Source organism: Arachis ipaensis, chromosome B9, assembly GCF_059453495.1.
Source record: "Arachis ipaensis isolate K30076 ecotype BB chromosome B9, ASM5945349v1, whole genome shotgun sequence".
Lineage (NCBI taxonomy): Eukaryota > Viridiplantae > Streptophyta > Magnoliopsida > Fabales > Fabaceae > Arachis > Arachis ipaensis.
In genome coordinates this window covers 59,927,362-59,949,559 of record NC_142444.1, presented here as the reverse complement: position 1 = coordinate 59,949,559, position 22,198 = coordinate 59,927,362, and the positions used below count along the sequence as shown (strand labels likewise).

Sequence of the window (22,198 nt, the reverse complement as noted above, 5' to 3'; positions counted from 1 at the left end):
AGTATAATGGCTATAATCAGCACAGACTCCACAAACTCTCTATGGGACTAACTGTTGGTTTTGCTGTGGTGGAAAAGGTTGAGCTTGCTGAACTTGTTGTTGATTTAATTGCATCTGCTTCAGCAAGTTGGTCATTTCACAGATACTCTGAGTTAAAGCAGCAGTCTCTCTGCTAGAGGATACTTCTGCAATGGCTTTTGCACGGCCTTGTTTCTGCCTGTGATTCCTAGTAGATTCAGCTAAGTCGCTGATCAATTGCCATGCCTCATCAGTGGTCTTATACTTTTTCATAGACCCATTGCTAGCACTTTCCAATGTGGTCTTGTCTTGGGGCCTCATGCCTTGTGTGACGTAACCGAGTAACACTATCTTGTCAATCATATGGTGGGGGCAAGCTTCCAGAAGATTATTGAAGTGCTCCCAGTACTCATAGAGAGTTTCAGAATCATCCTGAACAATCATGGAAATATCTTTCCTCAGTTTATCAGTAACTTCAGCTGGAAAGAACTTTTCCAAGAATTCTCTTCTCAGTGTATCCCAGTTGGATACAATTGCTGCTGGTTGAGTGTAGTACCACTCTCTTGCCTTCCCCTCAAGAGAAAACGGGAAAGCTTTCAGCAAAATTGAAGTTTCATCTGCACAATCACGCCTGACAGTAGAACATGCTGCTTGAAAATCTCTCAGGTGCTTAATAGGCTCTTGAGCAGGCAAGCCATGAAACTTGGGCATCAAATTGAGCAGTGCGGTCTTTATTTCAAAGTCTGTAGTCACCGCTGGGTGATGCGCTTGAAATGGTTGCATTGTAAAATCAGGGGCTCCAGCCTCCTGGATAGTAACTCTCCTAGCTGCTGCCATGTTACCTGCACGTAAAACAACCAAATCAGTCGAACGGGGGCTGGTTTCTTTCTCAATTGACGTTTCAGATCCGCCCTCAGAGAGGACTAACCGACACCGAACTTGCCTTATTCGTGAAATGGTTCTTTCAATCTTAGGATCGAATACTAGCAAGCTTGGGTCAGGAAGCGAACGCGTCATCCAACGAAAGAAACAAGCAGCTCATAGTAGTAAAATAAAATAAAATGCAAATAAATAAAATTCAATCAATAACTTTAGCACTCTATTACAACTCCCCGGCAACGGCGCCAAAAATTGATGTGGGCGGAAATTGGCGAGTTAAGAATTGTTATAAGATATGCGTTGCGAGTATAGTCCTCAACCAACCAGAAATCCGCTTATCAATTTAAAAAAAGGGTGTTACAGAAATTAAAATTAAAATACTGGGAGTATAAATCCCAGGTCATCTCCCAACGAGTTGCAGGAAAGTGTGCTATTTTATTAATCGGATGGTTTTCAAAAAGATTTGAGTTGAATGACAGGAAATTAAATCAGAGAATTAATGTGATTTAATTAAAAGCCTTGATTGGGAGTAGATTAGTTGGAAGCCCTATTCTTGTTGCAGTACTCTCAAGATTAATTGATAATTAGGGGTTGTTCTATTTAGTTATCCCTTACTAGGTAAGGGAAAGTCAAACAAGTTGAAATGCTGTTTCTATTCACAAGTCCCAGTCCGCTTACTTGGAAGCACTGGCGTTAGTGATTAGAGGGCAATCCAATAATAAACCCAATTATAATTTCTCCTTTAAGCATTCCAACTCAAGGGTTCCTTTCAATCAACTTCCCATCAAGTTAGGGAACTACTCACTCATTGTGAATGTGGAACTCATAACATAGGAAAGGGAATTAAAGAAAGACATGATAAATAAAACTCAAAAGAATCAATTAAAAATAAAAATAACTCTTGTATTAATAAATTCTAAAACAATCCAATAGTAGAATTAAGTAAATTAAAGGACATGGAAGAGTAAAGCCAAGTAAAGAAAACGAACTAGAATGATGAAATCTTGATGAGGTAATAACTCTTCTCAAAATCCCAATGCAAAAAGCAATAGAAAATAAGAATCCTAAAAACTATGAATGTGTAGAGAGAAAAAAATCTACAGGAGAGGAAAACTAGATCTAAAAACTAAAACTATGCGGAATGAATGTTGTTGTTGGTTTCTGCATATTCCCTGGCTCTAGTCTACTTTTCTGGGCCGAAAACTGGGTCAAAATAGGGCCCGAAATTGCCCCCAGCGATTCTGCAGATTATGCAGATCGCGCACGTCATGCGATCGCGTCATTCATGCGGACGTGTCATTTGGCGTTTTGCTTCTCCACGCGGACGCGTCGTCCACGCCTCCGCGTCACTTATGCTATTCCAATCCGCGCGGTTGCGTGAGCCATGCGGCCGCGTCACTGCGATTTCCTCTCTTTCGCGCGGTCGTGGGAGCCATGCAGCCGCGTCACTTCTCACTGGTCATCTCCTTAATTTCTTGTGTTCCTTCTATTTTTGCAAGCTTCCTTTCCAATCTCCAACTCATTCGTGCCCTATAAAGCCTGAAACACTTAACACACAGATCACGACATCGCATGGAATAAAGGAGAATTAAAATACATAATTAAAAGTCTCTATGAAGCAAGTTTTCAATCATGTAATAAATTTAGGAAGGAAATATAAATGCATGCTAATCATATGAATAAGTGGGTAAAGATCATGATAAAACCACACAATTAAACACAATATAAACCATAAAATAGTGGTTTATCAACGTTCTTACCGCTACAGATCTTTTGTTTCAACGACAGGTTCAAGAAACCCTTGACAATGAGCCACGATCGGTCCACATAATTTTATATATATGTATTTCGTATTCTTCTGGAATTTAGTTTAATCTTAGATTTTATTTGTTCCCTCGTCATTTATTGTTTTGAAAATTTTCAGAGGGATAGGAATTGCATTTGAGAATCCTGATATAAGTCTATGTATATGATGTTATGTGAATGTATATGTATATCTTTGTGATTAAGTGGTTAAGAGTAAACTTTTCATTTTCATAATTAAAATTCTGGTTTGTATTCGCAAAGGCTCGATATTAAATAAAATAATATAAAATTAACAGGGTTGAGAGGTAAGTGACTCCTGAGCTTTTAGTACAATCATGAGGTTCTAAAAGTTAGGTTGTTACAAACTTGATGGACATTAAAATAAGCAAGACACTCCATACAAAAGCACAAAGAGATAATGGGACATGTGATCCTCTTGTCTCAAACCCTTCTAGGGGTTAAAGCTCTGGAGTTTATCACCGTTCCAAAAAATAGACAAAGAAAATGACATCATACAATCCATAATAAGATGAATAGTAGCCCTAAAAAAGCCAAACCGAACCAAAGAAGTTTCAAAAAATCTCCAGTTTATCCTATCATATGCCTTCTCCAAATCAATCTTAAAGGCTATAGTCCCTTTGCTAGACTTTGTACCTCTTTTGGGATAAAACCACCCTGAGGAGGGCCAATGATCTCCAAAAGAAAGGGTCTAACTCTGTTCACCAGCACTTTCGTAATGATTTTGTAAAGAACATTACATAAACAAATAGGGCAAAAATATCTTAAAGAAGTAGGAGCTTCAACTTTAGGAATAAAAACAATGCATGTCTCAAAAATTGTAGCATTTAGAATCTCTCCCTCAAAGGTTCTCTTAACTAACCCCCACATATCATCAAGGTTTTGAAAACCGAACCGATCATCGAACCGGTCTAGCTACTGGTTTACTGGTTCGTAGTTTTAACCGGTTCAACCGTAATTGAACCAAAAAATGTTTTATAATAAAATAATATATAAAATATAAACAAACACATTAAAACATAATTATAGTCTAATATAAACTTTAAAATATCATCTAAATTAAAAGTACTACATAAACCAGAATGTTACGATCTCATTCAAATACAAACTCAAAAGTCAAATAACAAAAACAACCAATCAAACATAAAATGCCAACATCCAACTGATCCAAGTTTGTTATCAATCATCAAAATCTGCCATAACTTGTTGCAGATTTGCTTCGTTGATATCATCACATTCATTTCCACTACTTGGATAAGAAAAATCAAGTGGTGCAGCATAAAATGTGCTACTACTACCACCACTTTGATCTAAATCAGCATCAATCTCATCTAACAAAATATATAACACATTATCAATAAATTAAAGATTAAAGCTATTGTAATAAATGATCAGACAATAAACTATAATACTCATGAAGCAAGTCTTCAATATTACTTGGAAGATCAGGCTCTTTTTTAACAACCTCTTCCATCACTCAAAAGTCAACCAAATCAATACTTTCAATACGATTGGATCATATTGCACCTTTTGCTTTCTTTTTTTGTCTTTCCGTCCTAATAAATTAAATACAATATATGATAAACCTAGTATATTAACTACACAAAATCTAATGATATGAAATGAAAGGATGAAATATATATTACCTGGATTTAAGACGCAAATTATATGTAACATACACAATATCACTTAGCCTATCATGCTCCAATCTATTCCTTCTTTTTGTATGAATTTGATCAAAAAGACTCCAATTCCTTTCACACCCCCCAAGAATCAGATGCTTGGCTAAGAATGCAAACTGCCATGTTTTGTAAACATGGAGCAGAACCACCAAATAATCTCCACCATTCATCTACAAGTTACAATTCCATAGCTCAAGTATTAATTATCAAATTAAGGAAATGAAAATATAAAATAACTAAATAAGTTATTATCAAACAGATATTCTCAATAGCATAGTTTAGCACGCAACAACTAATTAATTATCATGGTTTCAAGAATAAACTATAACAATTAATCATGCTTCAAGCAATCAGCTTCAACAATTAATCATTAAATAATGCTTCAAGCAATCAGCACCAAAAAATTAATCATTTAATCATGCTTAAAGCAATCAACTTCAACAATTAATCATTTAATAATGCTTCAAGGCTCAAGCAATTAGCACAAAAAATTAATCAACAACAATTATTCATGCTTCAAGTAATCAACAGCAAAAATTAATTAAAAACAATTATTCATGCTTAGGTTTAAATATGATGATAAATCATACTTCAACAATTATTATTACAACAAATTAGATTTATACCTAGGGTTAGTGGAAGACAGGGAAGAATGCAGAGCTGGTGGTGACAGGGACAGTGGCTGGGGTGGAAGGGTCAAACAGAGCTGGCGCCGGCGGAAAGACTACGCGATGGCAACTAGCGCTGGAAGTGGTTGCGATTTCGACGACTGAAAGGAAAGCTGACTGCACGGACAGAAAGCTGGATGAAAGGAACTTGCGACGGTGAGTGACTTCTACGGATCTTGCGACGGCGGCAGTGGCTGGACGGAGGTAGCGACGGAAGCTCGTGGTGAGAGCGAGAGGTAAGAGTAGAGGGCTGGAGGGGAGGCTTGAGAGTGGGTCTGTGTAGTGTGGGTGTCTGGGTGAAAGAGTCCTAGGGTTCCCTTTTGGGGGCCAAGTCAAAACGCCTGTGTTTTTTTGGCAAAATTCCAAAATTGGCCAGGTCACGGTTCAGTTCGACTGACCAGTTCAGTGGTCCAACTCCGGTTTTTGGATTTGACGGTTTTGCTTTTTGTACGAATTAGATTTGCTAACGGTTCTCAATTCGATCGGTTCGACTGGCCGGTTTGAACTGGATTTCAGAACATTGCGTATCATAGCTCAGAGAGTTCCAAAACTGCTTATAAAATAAGGCCTGAAAACCATCTGGTCCTGGAGCTTTGAAAGAATTCATGGTCATTACAACTTTTTTCACCTCTTCCAACGCCACCGGTTCAACCAACCTTTGAAAGGCTCATTACTAAGGGAAGGATTGGGGAATTCTCTCATAACATTTAAATCAAAATTCTCTCTTGTCGAAAAGAGCTTTTAGAAGAAGGAGTTTGTTTCTTTTTCTAGCTCCTGTAGCTCAATAGCCCAAGTTCTATCTTCCAAAAATAGTCCATGAATGTTGTTCTGCTTTCGCCTGGTGATCATTTGCAAGTGAAAAAACTTAGTGTTCTTGTCACCATATTGAACCCACTACTCTCTCGATTTATGATACCATATAAGCTCTTCTTAGAGAAGGACAATATTTAGCTCATCATAAATACCCTATTCTTTTACCCTCAATCCTGGATCCACCATACTCTCAAGTGAAATCTGAACATCATTCAATTGCCTCTCTAACTCCTTTTTAACAAACACATTACCAAAGGTTTTCTTATTGAAAAAAAGAGCATCCTTCTGCACATCGATTAAACTTCTAACGACATCAGGGGCCTCTTTATTTCAAACTGCACGAACAACATTACTAAAGTGGATGTGTCATCCAAGCAGCTTGGAATCTAAATGGTCTCAAAACCCTCTTGGCTTTCACAACTGGTGTACATATTACGAGTAAAAGACAGTGATCAGAATGAAGACATGCTAAAACCTCATTATAAACCTCAGGAAACAACAATCATCACTCATGATTAACAACAGCTCTATCCAGTTTTTTTGCAATCTACAAACCCCTTCTAACATTCTTGTATCAAGTAAAACTTCTTCCAGTAGCCCCCATATCAACCAAACGGCAGTTTGCCAGAGTCTCCACAAAATAAAATTATTTCTAATATATTCACGTAATGATAGATTGATTGATATTTGATAGTATAGGAAAAGAGTTTTACAATAATTCTATATTTAACATGGTAAAGCTCTGAGTTATAGCTATAAATTTAGGGTTTGCCGAAGAAAATGCAACTTGAACAGTAAAATGAGAAAGAATTGGATAATAATATCTCTTTTATTGGTGCATTCTTGTGAAGTAGAGTTCCAACTGAGAGCACATTATTGATTAAACCTTTCTGCCAGCAAATTTAGCCTCCAACAGGGATGATGCATTCGCATCTTTAGTTATTTTTCTTTAGAATTTTGTTCAATAAAATAAGAATTCTTGTTAGATATGCAATGACTTCATGGTTAAATAAGCAATACTTTGAGTTAGTTGAATTCATTGTTACAGGAGAAATTGGAAGAGAATTGGCAAAGATTAAGGAAGAAGTAGAGGCTAGGATTTATAACACTCTTACTTTTAACACCTCATAAATCGTACTAAAAGTTCAGGCGTTACTTACCTCTAATCCTTTAGTTTAATACTATATTTATTTAATATTGAGTCTTCGCGAATATAAACCGAATTCTTAGTTACGAAATCAAAAAGTCTTTATGTTAATCCACTTAATCACATAATTATATTCACATAATAATAAATACATAAACTTAATCAAAACTTCTTAAATACAAATCATGTCCCTCTAAAATCTCAAAATGACAATTGACGAGGGATAAAATCTCAATTAAATCAACAAACAGAAAGTATAACACACACACACACACACACACACACACACATATAGATATAAAGTTTGTAGATCGGTTGCGGCTTCGCACCAAAACTTCCTGAACGTATCACTGAAAAAGAAATTCTGTAGGGGAGTGAGAACATCGTCCTCAAAAAGGTTCTCAGTAGAGGGTTTAAGAATTGTCATAAGAAGATACGCATAAAGAGAAAAATTGATTTTAAGGCGGTGATTATAGTTTGTCCTATGAATCTTTTAAAAACCAACAACTAATCATCCAAAAACCTTTTCAAAGAAACAATATTTAATTTTTCACAAATCCAAAATATTTCTTTTCTTATAAGAAAATCTTAATCAGTTTCCTAGATTGTATGAATGACCAACCTGTTCCAAGCATAGGTTCCTTAAGTCTATGCTGAACTAGCTTGATTTTTCATACTTTACTAATACCTCAATCAGAAACCAATCACAGCCCCCAACTCAAGAAACTCAACCAAATCAACAATCAAATCATCAGATCAGGAAAACAACCCTCAGTTTCACCACCATCAGCATGAGGGATCTGCCATGCACGCGTACGCGTGGCCTGACGCGTACACATGACCCTCTGCCCTGTTCCACCCCCTTCTTTTTTCCTCTTCTTTCCATCTCTTTTCTTCTTCTCTCGTCTCTTCTTTTCTTTTCATCCTTAAAGCATCATCTACCACCACCATTAACCATTATTTTCTTTGGTTAATTAGTCAGTTAGTTATTTAGTTAGTTTACTTTTTGTTTAATTTTCTGTTTTTCATGATAAGTGTTGGATTATTAATTTTGTTTGTTGTTTATTGCTGCTTATTATTAACTTGATGCCATTTTAGCACAATTGTTTTTGATATTCATTGTTGGGTTTCTTTTATTGAGGTTACCTTTTGTTGCTTAGTTTTGAGTTCTTCATGCTTAATATTTTTGAACACCAAGTACATGTGACATTGCCTTCAAAGCATTTTAAATCTTTTGAATTGCATGTTTTGGCCAGCATGTAATTTGATTTCATTCACCATGATGAGGCAATTACTTTTCTTCGATGCATATTTTATTAGGTGATTCTTGTTGTTAATTGATCTTTATTTACGTCACCTATTTTATGCATTGAGATTTTGGAATTGTGGAATTGGATCGAAAGCTTACCTAGTGACATATTTTTGAGCTTGGTAAAGTTTTGTAGACCATGGTTGCTATGTGATTAATTTTAATTTCTATCTTCTTTTTTCTAAGTTTCACAGCACCCATGTCTTCCATGTCAATTAGGTGATGCAAATAAAATTTGAAGTGTGTCATTGATTGATGTGTAAGTTTCATATTTTGTTTTGACCATTAATTTTCCTTGCACATTAATCAATGTTCATTCATTATCCATTTCACAATTGCTTGATTATTTGCTTGAATGCTTTTATGCTTCTTTATTGCTTGTTTGGTTGTCTTAACCTACAAGTTTTCTTTGAAGTATCTCAAGCACACTAGAATGGGTGAAGTGCATACTTTCTTTTTGTGTAATTATGACATAGATCTCTAGGCTAATGTGTGTGTTCTAAACCGCGCGCAAACTTAGAACTCACATATTATTCTCCTTAATGTCACACTAATTCACTCACTTCATTCTAGTGATTTACCTCATTCTAACAATTTACGCTTCCTTGCTTTTGCATTTTCTCATCTTACTGTGCTATTTTCTATTTTTCATGGGTGAGTCATCATAAGCAAAGACGAAAGCGGGAGAAAGAACACGCAGTAGCCGGTTAATCCACCCCAATTGAGTTGAGTAAATTTTTTTTTCATTGAACTTGCTTGAATTATATATTGTGGAACATGTTTTTGAGCTAAGAACACATAAGCATGTGAGTTTTGAGCCTAATTGTGTGGTTACATCATATAACCACTATTTTCCTTATTGTGTGTATTATTCTCTTTCTATGATTGCAATCTTTGATTTGTTTGATTTTTTATGTCCATTATTTTGTGTATGAATGCACTTATATGATTGAGGCCTTCATTTCATTGAGCTCACTTATCCAAATGGCCTTATCTTTTATCTACCATTGTTAGCCAATTTTGAGCCTATGTTAAACCCCTTTTGTTCTTAATTCTAGCACATTACAAGCCTTACAGTGAAAAACAATAAATGTCTCTTGTTTAGATCTTTGATTAGCTTAGGCTAGTGAGAGTGTTTATCATTTAATTGTGGGAAGTTTATGAACATAGGGTAGAGATAAAAATGTGTTTTTGGTAGTTTTATTAAAAATTTTGGGAATTAGGTACATACTCATACATTAAATGTTTAAACCATATGCATTGGTACCTTTGTATATAGTTCATAAAAAAGAGAAAGAGAAAAAACAAAAGAAAAAAATCTAGAAAAAATAAAAAAATAAAAAAAAGAAAAGAAAAAGAAAAAAGAACCAATAAAAGGGGACAAAATGCCCCAAAGTAGAATAATAATAACAATGCATATGGAATGTGAATTGAAGAGAATGCATGAGTGTGTCAAAAAGTAAAGAATGTGTAGTTAGGTTTGCTTTGAATTGTATAGGTTGTAGGTTAGGTAGGAGCTTAAGTCAATCAAAGATTCAAATTTCAAGCTCACTTAACCAAATACAATCCTACCTTGACCCTAGCCCTATTACAACCTATGGATAAGTCCTCATGATATTTGTATGCATGCGTTGAATAATTGTTGATTGTTAGATAAAAAACAAATCTTAGAAAGCATGATTAAAGGATAATTGAGTGAATCAACCCTATACACTTGAGCGACTAGAGCGGATACACATCCGGTGAGGGTTCGATTGCTCAATTACATGTTTTCACCTATGATCATCTCTTCTCTTACAAGTTTGTAATTCTTTTTAATAACTCAATTCAATTGTGGATTTGACTTGGTTGTTAATACCTTTAGCCCTCATGTTCATATATGCTTTCTTGGAAATTGATTTATTTTGACCAATTAGTTGCATGCATTTAGATAGATCACATGTAGATAGGTTACATTTAGATAGTTTGCATTGAATAAATGTTGATACCCTTTGTTTCTTTCTTGGTTTAGCATGAGGACATGCTTAGTTTAAGTGTGGGGAGGTTTGATAAACCCCAATTTTGTGGTTTATTTGGTGTTGAATTTAGGGGATTTTTTATCAACTTTTCTCACATTTATTCAATGAAATAGCATGATTTTTGTAATTCTCCCTAATTTGTGATTAAGAATGAAAAACATGATTTTTAGCCCTTAAAATAGCTAAATTTAATTCACTTTAATTTCATTCGATGCCTTGAAATGTTTGTTGAGTGATTTCAGGTTCATAAGGCAAGTATTGGATGGAAGAAGTGAAGAGAAAAGCATGCAAAGTGGAGAATTCATGAAGAAATGAGGATTTGCAAAATTCAAGGTGACACGTATACGTGGCCCATGCGTACGCGTGGGGAGGACATTACCAGGCGATGCGTATACGTGGCCCATGCGTATACATGGAGAGGAAATCTGCCAGGCGACGCGTATGCATGACCCTCGCATACGCGTGACAAGCAGCACGTGACCTCATTAAAGGCAAAATCCTGGGGGCGATTTTAGAGCAATCCAGGCCCAAATCCAAGTCATTTCTGAGGCTATTTGATGCAGAATTGAAGAGGAAATAAAGGGGGGAGCATTAAGATTAGATTAGGACCATGCTTTAGGTAGTTTCTAGAGAGAGAAGCTCCCTCTTCTCTCTAGAATTAGGGTAAATTTAGGTTAAACTCTCTTAGATTTAGGTTTTAGTTCTTGTTTTCATCTAGTTTTCTTTACAATTTCTTGTTCCTACATCATTATTCTCTTAGTTTATCTTGTTAATTTCTCAATTTGGTCACTTTTATGTTTATGAACCCTTGTTGCTTTTGATTTCCATTTAATGCAATTTTGATGTTTCTTTGTTTATTGTTGGTTAATTGAGTTGTATTGTTAATTTCTTCCATTGGGTAGTTGTAGATTTATTATTCTTACACTTTTATGATGCTTTCCTTTTATGCCTTCCAAGTGTTTGATAAAATGCTTGGCTTAGGTTTAGAGTAGCTTTTTATGCATTCTTGACTTGGAAAGAGAGATTAGGAAATCTTGAGTCATTAATACCCAATTTAGATTGGTAATCTAGAGTTGTTAGTTAATATTGTTTCCATTGACTCTAATCTCTTGCTAATTCAATTCATGAGTTGATTAGGACTTTTGGATTGAAATTAACTAGTCCTATTTGACTTTCTTCCTATGTTGAAGATAACATTGTACCTTCTTCCAATGTTGAAGATGACTTAATAGGATTAGCTCTTGTTAACTATTGTATGATAATTAATGACTAGGATAGAAAGTATATTTTCTCAATCCTTGCCATGAATGTCTCTCTTTAGTACTTGCTTTCTTTAGTTGTTTGATTTGGTTTTCTTGTCATTTAACTTTCTTGTCATTTATTTTCTTGCCCTTTTATTAACCAACCCCCTTGAAACTCATAAATTCTCCTTTAATTGTGCTTAAGAGTGAAAACATGCTTTTGAGATCTTAAAATAGCTAAATTTAATTCACCTTGATTCCATTAGATGCCTTGATATGTTTGTTAAGTGATTTTAGATTTAGGAGGCAAGAATTGGATCAAGGAAATGAAGGAAAAGCATGTAAAAATGGAGAACTCATGAAGAAATGAAAGAATCGCAAAAGCTGTCAAGCCGACCTCTTCGCACTTAATCGACCATAACTTGAGCTATAGAAGTCCAAATAATGTGGTTTTAGTTGCATTGAAAAGCTAACATCTGGGGCTTTAAAATGATATAATATTTGTCAAAGTTTCATCGCGTTTAAGGGGTTCGCACGCGGACTATACGCGTACACGCCGATTTGCACGTGATTCATTAAATGTAAATTTGTGGCCAGCGAATTCTAAGGCATTTTGGGCCCAACCCAACTTATTTATGATGCTATTTGACCCAATAATTGAAGAGGGATGAGACATCTAGTCATTAGTTTAGTTTTATTTTAGTTTTATCATGCTTTAGTTAGTTTCTAGAGAGAGAAGCTCTCACTTCTCTCTAGAATTAGGAGTAGGTTAGATCTAGATTAGGAACTCTTAGATCTAGTTTAATTTCATGCTTTGATTTACTTTTCTCTTTGCAATTCTTCTTCTTCTACCTTTCCTCTCTCTAGTTTAGCATTTAATCCATGTGATTCTCTACTTTTATGTTGATGCACTTTTGTTCTTTTATCTCTCTTTCAATGCAATTTATGATTCATGTTCTTTTATTGTTGATTTGATTTGTTGTTGTTTAATTCCTTGCAATTGAGTAGTGTAGATTTACTTTTCTTGCTATTTTACTATGTTTTCCTTTTATGCCTTCCAAGTGTTTGATGAAATGCTTGGTTGAATTTTAGTGTAGATTTACATTCCTTGCAATTTTACTATGCTTTCCTTTTATGCCTTCTAAGTGTTTGATAAAATGCTTAGTTGGATTTTAGAGTAGATTTTAGTGCTCTTGGCTTGGGAAGGTAACTTAGGAACTCTTGAGTTACTAATGTCCAAGTGATTGACGATTGGGAGCCATTAAATCTAGATCTCACTAATTGAATTGGTAGAGAACTAGGACTTATGGACTTAGATTGACATAGCTCATTTGACTTTCCTTTATTAGTTAGAGGATGACTTAATGGGGTTGATCCTTGCCAATTCTCATGTTGTGGTTAGTGATTAGGATAGAGATCCTTGACCACCAAACCTTGCCAAGACCTTTTTAGCCATTAGTTTACTTTCTTTGCCATTTATATTTCATGTCTCTTATCAAAACCCCAAAAATCCCTCATAACCAATAACAATAACACTTTGTTGCAATTCCTAGGGAGAACGACCCGAGGTTCCAATACTTCGGTTTATAAATTTAGGGGTTTGTTTTAGTGACAAACAATCTTTTGTATGAAAGGATTATTTGTTGGTTTAGAAACTATATTGCAACGAGACTTCATTTGTGAATTCTAAACCACACAATAATCCTAATCATCAAAATGGCACCGTTTCCGGGGAAATTGCAATGGTGTTGTGTTATTGGTTATTGTATATATGTGAATAGTGTGAATATGTTTACTTTTGATAGCTCTTGCTAGTTTTAGGATTTGGTTTTGTTTGTTTCTTATTTGATTTTATTTTCCTTTTCTCTTGTTATCATGAATTCTCACTTTGGCTATGAGTTTGGTTGTAACAATGTTGTAGGAAATGGGAGCTACAATGAGGATGTATATCAAGGATGGGATAATCAAAGGTGGGAGGAGCCATATGCATATGATCAATCCTCTTGGTAACAACCTCCACCAATGCATTATGAAGAAGAGTCATTCTATGATGCATACCAACCCAATAGATATGGTGAATCTCCTTGTGACTTTCAAGAACCACCACCATATGCCTATGAGTCATATCCTCAATATGAACCTCAACCATACTCACAAGCCTCTTTTCACCAAGCACTTTCATATGACCTTAATCCATATCCACCATACCAACCTCCTTTTGAAACATATGAGCCATACATAGAACCACCATTCCAATATCAATACTCACAAGAACCACCTCAATGTACACCACCATACCCTTACCAAGAAGAACCACCTTCCTACCATGAACCCTTTCTCCAAGACAATGAATCCTCTTATCCACCCTAACCCTCAATGGATGAAATCCTTAGCCTTATACTTCAAGGGCAAGGAGAAATACAAAGGGAGACACTAGAATTTGTGACTACCTTGACCAAGGTAGTAAGCATTTTAGCCTCCCAATGCTTGAGCACTCAAAGCACTCCCATGGTCACATGTGGAGAATTAATTGAAAAGCATAACATGATGGAGAGATTGGAAACTCCGGTGGGTGATGAGGGACGCCACTTTGTGTTAGAACAATTGGAGGAGCCTATGATCATTGAAGAAGAGGAAGAAGTGGTTGAAGACTTACGAGATGCGGAACCTCCTTGGGAACCTAGAGTTGAAGAAAACCTCTCCAAGAAGAGTGAATTTGATGTTGATGAGGAATGTGCATGATGGGAAGCAGAAGTTGGTGAATTAAAAATTTATTTAAATGGTTACGTTGCGAGTATAGTTCTTAACTCACCGAAAATCTGCCTATCAATTTAGAAATATGTCACAGAGAGTTTAAATTAAAATTACTGGGAGTTTTTAAGTCCCAGGTCGTCTCCAACGAGTTGCAGAAAAGTGTGCTGTTTTATTAATCAGATGTTCCAAGAAGTTGAGCTAAGTAAATTGGAATTTAAATTGAGGAATTTTAAATAATATAAATAAAAGCCTTGACTGGGAATTGATTAGTTAGAATCTCTATCATTGATGGAGTGCCTTTTAAGATTGATTTATAATTAACGGTTACTCTGTTTGGTTATCCTTTACTAGGTAAGGAAAAGTCAAACAAGTTGGATTGCCAGATCTATTCACGAGTTACAACCCACTTAGTTCAAAGGGATTGGCGTTGGTGACAGGATAGCAATTCAACATTTAACCCAACTATAAATTTCTCTTTCAATCCTTCCAACTCAAGAATTCCTTTTAATCAACTCCCTATCAAGTAATGAAACTACTCACGCATTGTAAATAAAGAATCCATGGCACATAAAAGGGAATTAAGAGAAGACATGATTATTGGAATTGAAATTGAATTAAAGATAAATAATCCTTGCATTAATTAATCATAAAAGTATCTGAATGAAAAAATTGAACATAACAAAGAATATGGAAGAATAAAACCAAGTTAAGAGAACAAACTAGAATGATGAAGTCTTGATGAGGAAATAACTCTTCTCAATGTTCCAATGCTAAGATCAATTGAAAATTAAAATCCTAAAAACTAGAGAGAAAAACCTAAGAGAGTGAAAAAACTAGATCTAAAACTACTGAATGAATGTGTCTATTGTTTCTGCATATTCTTTGACTCTAGTCTGCTATTCCGGGCCGAAAACTGGGCCGAAATAAGGTCTAAAATTGCCCCCGTAGAATTCTGCAGATTATGCAGATCGCACATGTCACGCGATCGCATCATCCATGCGGACGCGTCGCTTGCGATTTTTCCTCTCCACGCGTTCGCGTCGTCCACGCTACCGCGTCGCTTGCGCTTTCCAATCCGCGCGGCCGTGTGATGAGCGGATAATTTATACGCTTTTTGGCATTATTTTTAGTATGTTTTTAGTAGAATCTAGTTACTTTTAGGGATGTTTTTAATAGATTTTATGTTAAATTCACATTTCTGGACTTTACTATGAGTTTGTGTGATTTTCTGTGATTTCAGGTATTTTCTGGCTGAAATTGAGGGACCTGAGCAAAAATCAGATTCAGAGGTTGAAGAAGGACTGCTGATGCTGTTGGATTCTGACCTCCCTGCACTCAAAGTGGATTTTCTGGAGCTACAGAACTCAAAATGGCACGCTTCCAATTGTGTTGGAAAGTAGACATCCAGGGCTTTCCAGAAATATATAATAGTCCATACTTTGCCCAAGTTTAGACGATGCAAACTGGCGTTCAACGCCAGCTCTCTACCCAATTCTGGAGTTCAGCGCCAGAAATGGATCAAAAACCAGAATTGAACGCCAGAAATGGATCCAAACCTGGCGTTCAACTCCACAAATGGCCTCTGCACATGGAAAGTTAAAGCTCAGCCCAAGTACACACCAAGTGGGCCCCGGAAGTGGATTTATGCATCAATTACTTATTTCTGTAAACCCTAGTGACTAGTTTATTATAAATAGGACCTTTTACTATTGTATTAGACATCTTGGGACGCCTGGTTCTTAGATCAGAGGGGCTGGCCATCTCGGCCATGCCTGGACCTTTCACTTATGTATTTTCAACGGTAGAGTTTCTATACTCCATAGATTAAGGTGTGGAGCTCTGCTGTTCCTCAAAGATTAATGCAAAGTACTACTGTTTTCCATTCAATTCATCTTATTTTGCTTCTAAGATATTCATTCGCACTTCAACCTGAATGTGATGAACGTGACAATCATCATCATTCCCTATGAACGCGTGCCTGACAACCACTTCCGTTCTACATTAGACTGAATGCTTATCTCTTAGATCTCTTAATCAGAATCTTCATGGCGTAAGCTAGAATGATGGCGGCATTCAAGAGAATCCGGAAAGTCTAAACCTTGTCTGTGGTATTCCGAGTAGGATTCAATGATTGAATGATTGTGACAAGCTTCAAACTCGCGAGTGTTGGGCATTAGTGACAGACGCAAAAGGAGGGTGAATCCTATTCCAGCATGATCGAGAACCGACAGATGATTAGCCGTGCCGTGACAGAGCATGTGAGCATATTTTTCACTGAGAGGAGGGGATGTAGCCACTGACAACGGTGATGCCCTTGCATAAAGCCAGCCATGGAAAGGAGTAAGACTGATTGGATGAAGATAGCAGGAAAGCAGAGGTTCAGAGGAACAAAAGCATCTCCATTCGCTTATCTGAAATTCTCACCAAGGATCTACATAAGTATCTCTATCCCTCTTTCATTAATTGATTTCGAAAACCCCATTACTATTTTATATCCGCCTGACTGAGATTTACAAGGTGACCATAGCTTACTTCATACCAACAATCTCCGTGGGATTCGACCCTTACTCACGTAAGGTATTACTTGGACGACCCAGTGCACTTGCTGGTTAGTTGTGCGAAGTTGTGAACCATGGTATTGGCATCATGTTTTTGGCGCCATTACCAGGGAAAGAAAGAGCGATGAATTTTACATAATCAAAGTGTAATCACAATTTCTGCGCACCAAGTTTTTGGCGCCGTTGCCGGGGATTGTTTGAGTTTGGACAACTGACGGTTCATCTTGTTGCTCAGATTAGGTAATTTTCTTTTTATTTTATTTTCAAAAATTTTTCAAAAATCTTTCAAAAATTTCTCATCCGTTTTCGAAAAAAAAAAATGTTTTCAAAAATAAATTATTCTATGGCTTCAGAATTTTTAAGAATGAATTCTAGTGTTTCATGAAGCATGTTGAAGCCTGGCTGGCTGTAAAGCCATGTCTCAATTCTTATACTCAAGAGAAGAGCTTCTTTATCTTTCTTAGCCAATTGGCTGTTGAATGTAAGGAATGTCAGGCGTGTCATGTCTGAGTTAAATACTAAAGCTTGGCTGGCTATTAAGCCAAGCCTGACCCTTTGATTGGAGCTTTAGAGCATAAGATTCCTGGAGTTAGGGGTGTGCATGGCCCGGCCCGGCCCGAAGACCCGGCTCGGTCCCGAACACTTTTGGGGCTAATTTGATATGATTTCATCGGGTCTAGGGCTGCGTATGGGTCTCAAAAGTAGACCCGGTCATTATTTCCGGTCGGGTCCGGGCCATAGTTCGGGTCACCCAAAATCGGCCCGGTGGCCCGGTCATCATACACAATTAATATTTTGTGTTATTAGTGATGGATGATGGCTATTATTATGTGAAATTTAAGTATTGTAAACCTTAATATTTTGTGTTATTAGTCATTATATATAAGACTATAAGTTAATGTTTTATGTTTAAAATGCATAAGACTTTAGACTAATGCATAATCTTGTGTTATTTGTATTGATTTAAATATTTGGTGTTATTAGGCAATATTAGTATTGATTATGGTTATACTTTAATATTAGAGAAGAGTTAGTTCTTATTATATTTTTCTAAGTGAATTTTACCATGTCAAATAATGGTTGGAGTCTTGGAAATTTGGATATTTTTATATGCTAACTTACAAGAAGGTATCAAGGTAATATAATGTTAACGGCCCGGTTTTCACCTGGTTTTTACCCGGTATAATCGTGGCCCGAAAGTGTATAGGTTTCATCGGGTCTAGGGTCGGGTTCGGGTCTAACAAATAGGCCCGGTATATATTTTGGGTCGGGTCTGGGTCACATCAAACCCGGTTTCACCCGGCCCATGCACACCCCTACCTGGAATTCATATTAAAAATTTTGGAATCCTTATTTTTGTTTTTCAAATAATTGTCGAAAAAATACAAAAAAATTTTAGAAAATCATAAAAATAAAAAATATTTCATGTTTCTTGTTTGAGTCTTGAGTCACGTTATAAGTTTGGTGTCAATTGCATATGCATCTTGCATTTTTCGAAAAATATCATGCATTCATAGTGTTCTTCATGATCTTCAAGTTGTTCTTGGTAAGTCTTCTTGTTTGATCTTGATGATTTTTTGTTTTGTGTCTTTTCTTGTTTTTCATATGCATTCTTAAATTCTAAGTTTGGTGTCTTGCATATTTTCTTTGCATTAAAAATTTTTTCAAAATTGTGTCTATGATGTTCATCTTGACATTCATAGTGTTCTTGGTGTTCATCTTGACATTCATAGCATTCTTGCATGCATCACATGTTTTGATCTAAAAATTTCATGCATTGCATCTTTTTAGTGTTTTTCTCTTGCATCATAAAAATTCAAAAATCAAAAAAATATATTTCCCTTTTTCTCTCATCAAATTCGAAAATTTGAATTGACTTTTTCAAAAATTTTTAAAATCTAATTGTTTCTCATGAGTCAAATCAAATTTTCAATTTGAAAATCTTATCTTTTTCAAAATCTTTTTTTTCAAAAAATCAAATCTTTTTCAAAATTTTTGGTTATTTTCGAAAATTCCAAAAATATTTTTCAAAAATCTTTTTCTTATTTTTATATCAATTTTTCGAAAATAACATAAACAATTAATGTTTTGATTAAAAAATTTCAAGTTTGTTACTTACTTGTTAAGAAAGATTCAAACTTTAAGTTCTAGAATCATATCTTGTGATTTTTTATGAATCAAGTCATTAATTGTGATTTTAAAAATTCAAATCTTTTTCAAAAACTAATTTTTATCATATCTTTTCAAAAATATCTTCTTATCTTATCTTTTTCAAAACTACCTAACTAACTCTCTCTCTCTAATTTTCGAAAATATCTTCCCTCTTTTTCAAAAATTTCTTTTTAATTAACTAATTATTCTTATTTTTATTTTTGATTTTAAAAAAAAAATTTTCAAAAAATACTAACATTTTTCAAAAACTATTTTCAAAAATCACTAACTCTTTTTCAAAAAAACTATTTTCGAAAATTCCTTCTCTCTCATCTTATTCTATTTATTTATTCATCTACTAACATCTCATCTCACATCTCTGCCATCCTCACAGTTGTGTTTCTTCCATTATATTACATTCTTTGTCTCCCCCTCTTTTCTTCCACTCACACAGGGATCCCTATACTGTGGTATAAAGGATCTCTATTATTATTATTATTATTTTTTCTGTGCCCTCTTCTTTGTCATATGAGCAGGAGCAAGGACAAGAATATTCTTGTTGAAGCAGATCCGGAACCTGAAAGGACTCTGAAGAAAAAATTAAGAGAAGCTAAATTACAACAATCCAGAAATAACCTTTCAGAAATTTTCGAACAGGAAGAGGAGATGGCAGCCGAAAATAATAATAATGTAAGGAAGATGCTTGGTGACTTTACTGCACCTAATTCCAATTTACATGGAAAAAGCATCTCCATTCCTGCCATTGGAGCAAACAACTTTGAGCTGAAACCTCAATTAGTTTCTCTAATACAGCAGAATTGCAAGTTTCATGGACTTCCATCTGAAGATCCTTTTCAGTTCTTAACTGAATTCTTGCAGATATGTGATACTGTTAAGACTAATGGAGTAGATCCTGAAGTCTATAGGCTCATGCTTTTCCCTTTTGCTGTAAGAGACAGAGCTAGAATATGGTTGGACTCTCAACCTAAAGATAGCCTGAACTCTTGGGATAAGCTGGTCACGGCTTTCTTAGCCAAGTTCTTTCCTCCTCAAAAGCTGAGCAAGCTTAGAGTGGATGTTCAAACCTTCAGACAGAAAGAAGGTGAATCCCTCTATGAAGCTTGGGAAAGATACAAACAGTTGACCAAAAAGTGTCCTTCTGACATGCTTTCAGAATGGACCATCCTGGATATATTCTATGATGGTTTATCTGAGCTATCAAAGATGTCACTGGACACTTCTGTAGGTGGATCCATTCACCTAAAGAAAATGCCTGCAAAAGCTCAAGAACTCATTGACATGGTTGCTAATAACCAGTTCATGTACACTTCTGAGAGGAATCCTGTGAGTAATGGGACGCCTATGAAGAAGGGAGTTCTTGAAGTTGATACTCTGAATGCCATATTGGCTCAGAATAAAATATTGACTCAGCAAGTCCATATGATTTCTCAGAGTCTGAATGGAATGCAAGCTGCATCCAACAGTACTCAAGAGGCTTCTTATGAAGAAGAAGCTTATGATCCTGAGAACCCTACAATAGCAGAGGTGAATTACTTAGGTGAACCTTATGGAAACACCTATAACTCATCATGGAGAAATCATCCAAATTTCTCATGGAAGGATCAAAAGCCTCAACAAGGCTTTAATAATGGTGGAAGAAACAGGTTTGACAATAATAAACCCTTTCCATCATCCACTCAGCAACAGACAGAGAACTCTGAACAAAATACTTCTAATTTAGCAAACTTAGTCTCTGATCTATCTAAGGCCACTGTAAGTTTCATGAATGAAACAAGGTCTTCCATTAGAAATTTGGAAGCACAAGTGGGCCAGATGAGTAAAAGGATCACTGAAATCCCTCCTAGTACTCTCCCAAGCAATACAGAAGAGAACCCAAAAGGAGAGTGCAAGGCCATTGACATAAGCACCATGGCCGAACCTACTAGGGGAGTGGAGAACGTGAATCCCAAGGAGGAAGACCTCCTGGGACGTCCAGTGATCAATAAGGAGCTTCCCTCTGCGAAACCAAAGGACTCTGAGGCTCATCTGGAGACCATAGAGATTCCATTGAACCTCCTTATGCCCTTCATGAGCTCTGATGAGTATTCCTCTTCTGAAGAGAATGAGGATGTTACTGAAGAGCAAACTGCCAAGTTTCTTGGTGCAATCATGAAGCTGAATGCCAAACTATTTGGCATTGATACTTGGGAAGTTGAACCTCCCTTGTTTATCAATGAACTAAGTGATCTGGATCAACTGACATTGCCTTAGAAGAAACAGGATCCTGGAAAGTTCATAATACCCTGTACCATAGGCACCATGATCTTTAAGGCTCTGTGTGACCTTGGTTCAGGAATAAACCTCATGCCCCTCTCTGTAATAGAGAAACTGGGAATCTATGAGGTGCAAGCTACTAAAATCTCCTTAGAGATGGCAGACAGCTCAAGAAAACAGGCTTATGGACAGGTAGAGGACGTGTTAGTAAAGGTTGAGGGCCTTTACATCCCTACTGATTTCATAGTCCTGGATACTGGAAAGGAAGAGGATGAATCTATCATCCTAGGAAGACCTTTCCTGGCCACAGCAAGAGCTGTGATTGATGTTGACAGAGAAGAAATAGTCCTTCAATGGAATAAGGACTCCCTTGTGTTTAAAACTCAAGGATCTCCCTCTGCAACCATGGAGAGGAAGCATGAAAAGCTTCTCTCAAAGCAGAGTCAACCCAAGCCCCCACAGTCAAACTCTAAGTTTGGTGTTGGAGAGTTTCAACAATGCTCTGAACATCTGTGGGGCTCCATGAGAGCCCACTGTCAAGCTATTGACATTAAAGAAGCGCTTGTTGGGAGGCAACCCAATCTTTATTTATCTAACTATATTCTTCTTAGTTATATGTCTTTATAGGTTCATGATCATGTGGAGTCACAAAATAAATATAAAAATTGAAAACGGAATCAAAAACAGCAGAAGAAAAATCACACCCTGGAGGAGCATCTGCTTGGCGTTCAAACGCCAGAACAGAGCATGGTTCTGGCGCTGAACGCCCAAAATGGGCAACATCCTGGCGCTGAACGCCCAGAACAAGCATGGTTCTGGCGTTCAACGCCAGAAATGGTAACAAATGGGCGTTGAACGCCCA

General features: G+C 36.2%; 2 non-coding genes across 2 annotated transcripts; one reads left to right on the top strand and one right to left on the bottom strand.

Moving 5' to 3' along the window:
- The first annotated feature begins 375 nt into the window (after positions 1–375).
- On the top strand, positions 376–483 carry LOC148544815 (small nucleolar RNA R71). Its single transcript, XR_015901355.1, has one exon. It is a non-coding gene; the product is annotated as a small nucleolar RNA R71 (small nucleolar RNA).
- A 19,641-nt stretch (positions 484–20,124) lies between these two features.
- LOC148544814 (small nucleolar RNA R71) lies at positions 20,125–20,232 on the bottom strand. Its single transcript, XR_015901119.1, has one exon. It is a non-coding gene; the product is annotated as a small nucleolar RNA R71 (small nucleolar RNA).
- Positions 20,233–22,198: the final 1,966 nt, after the last annotated feature.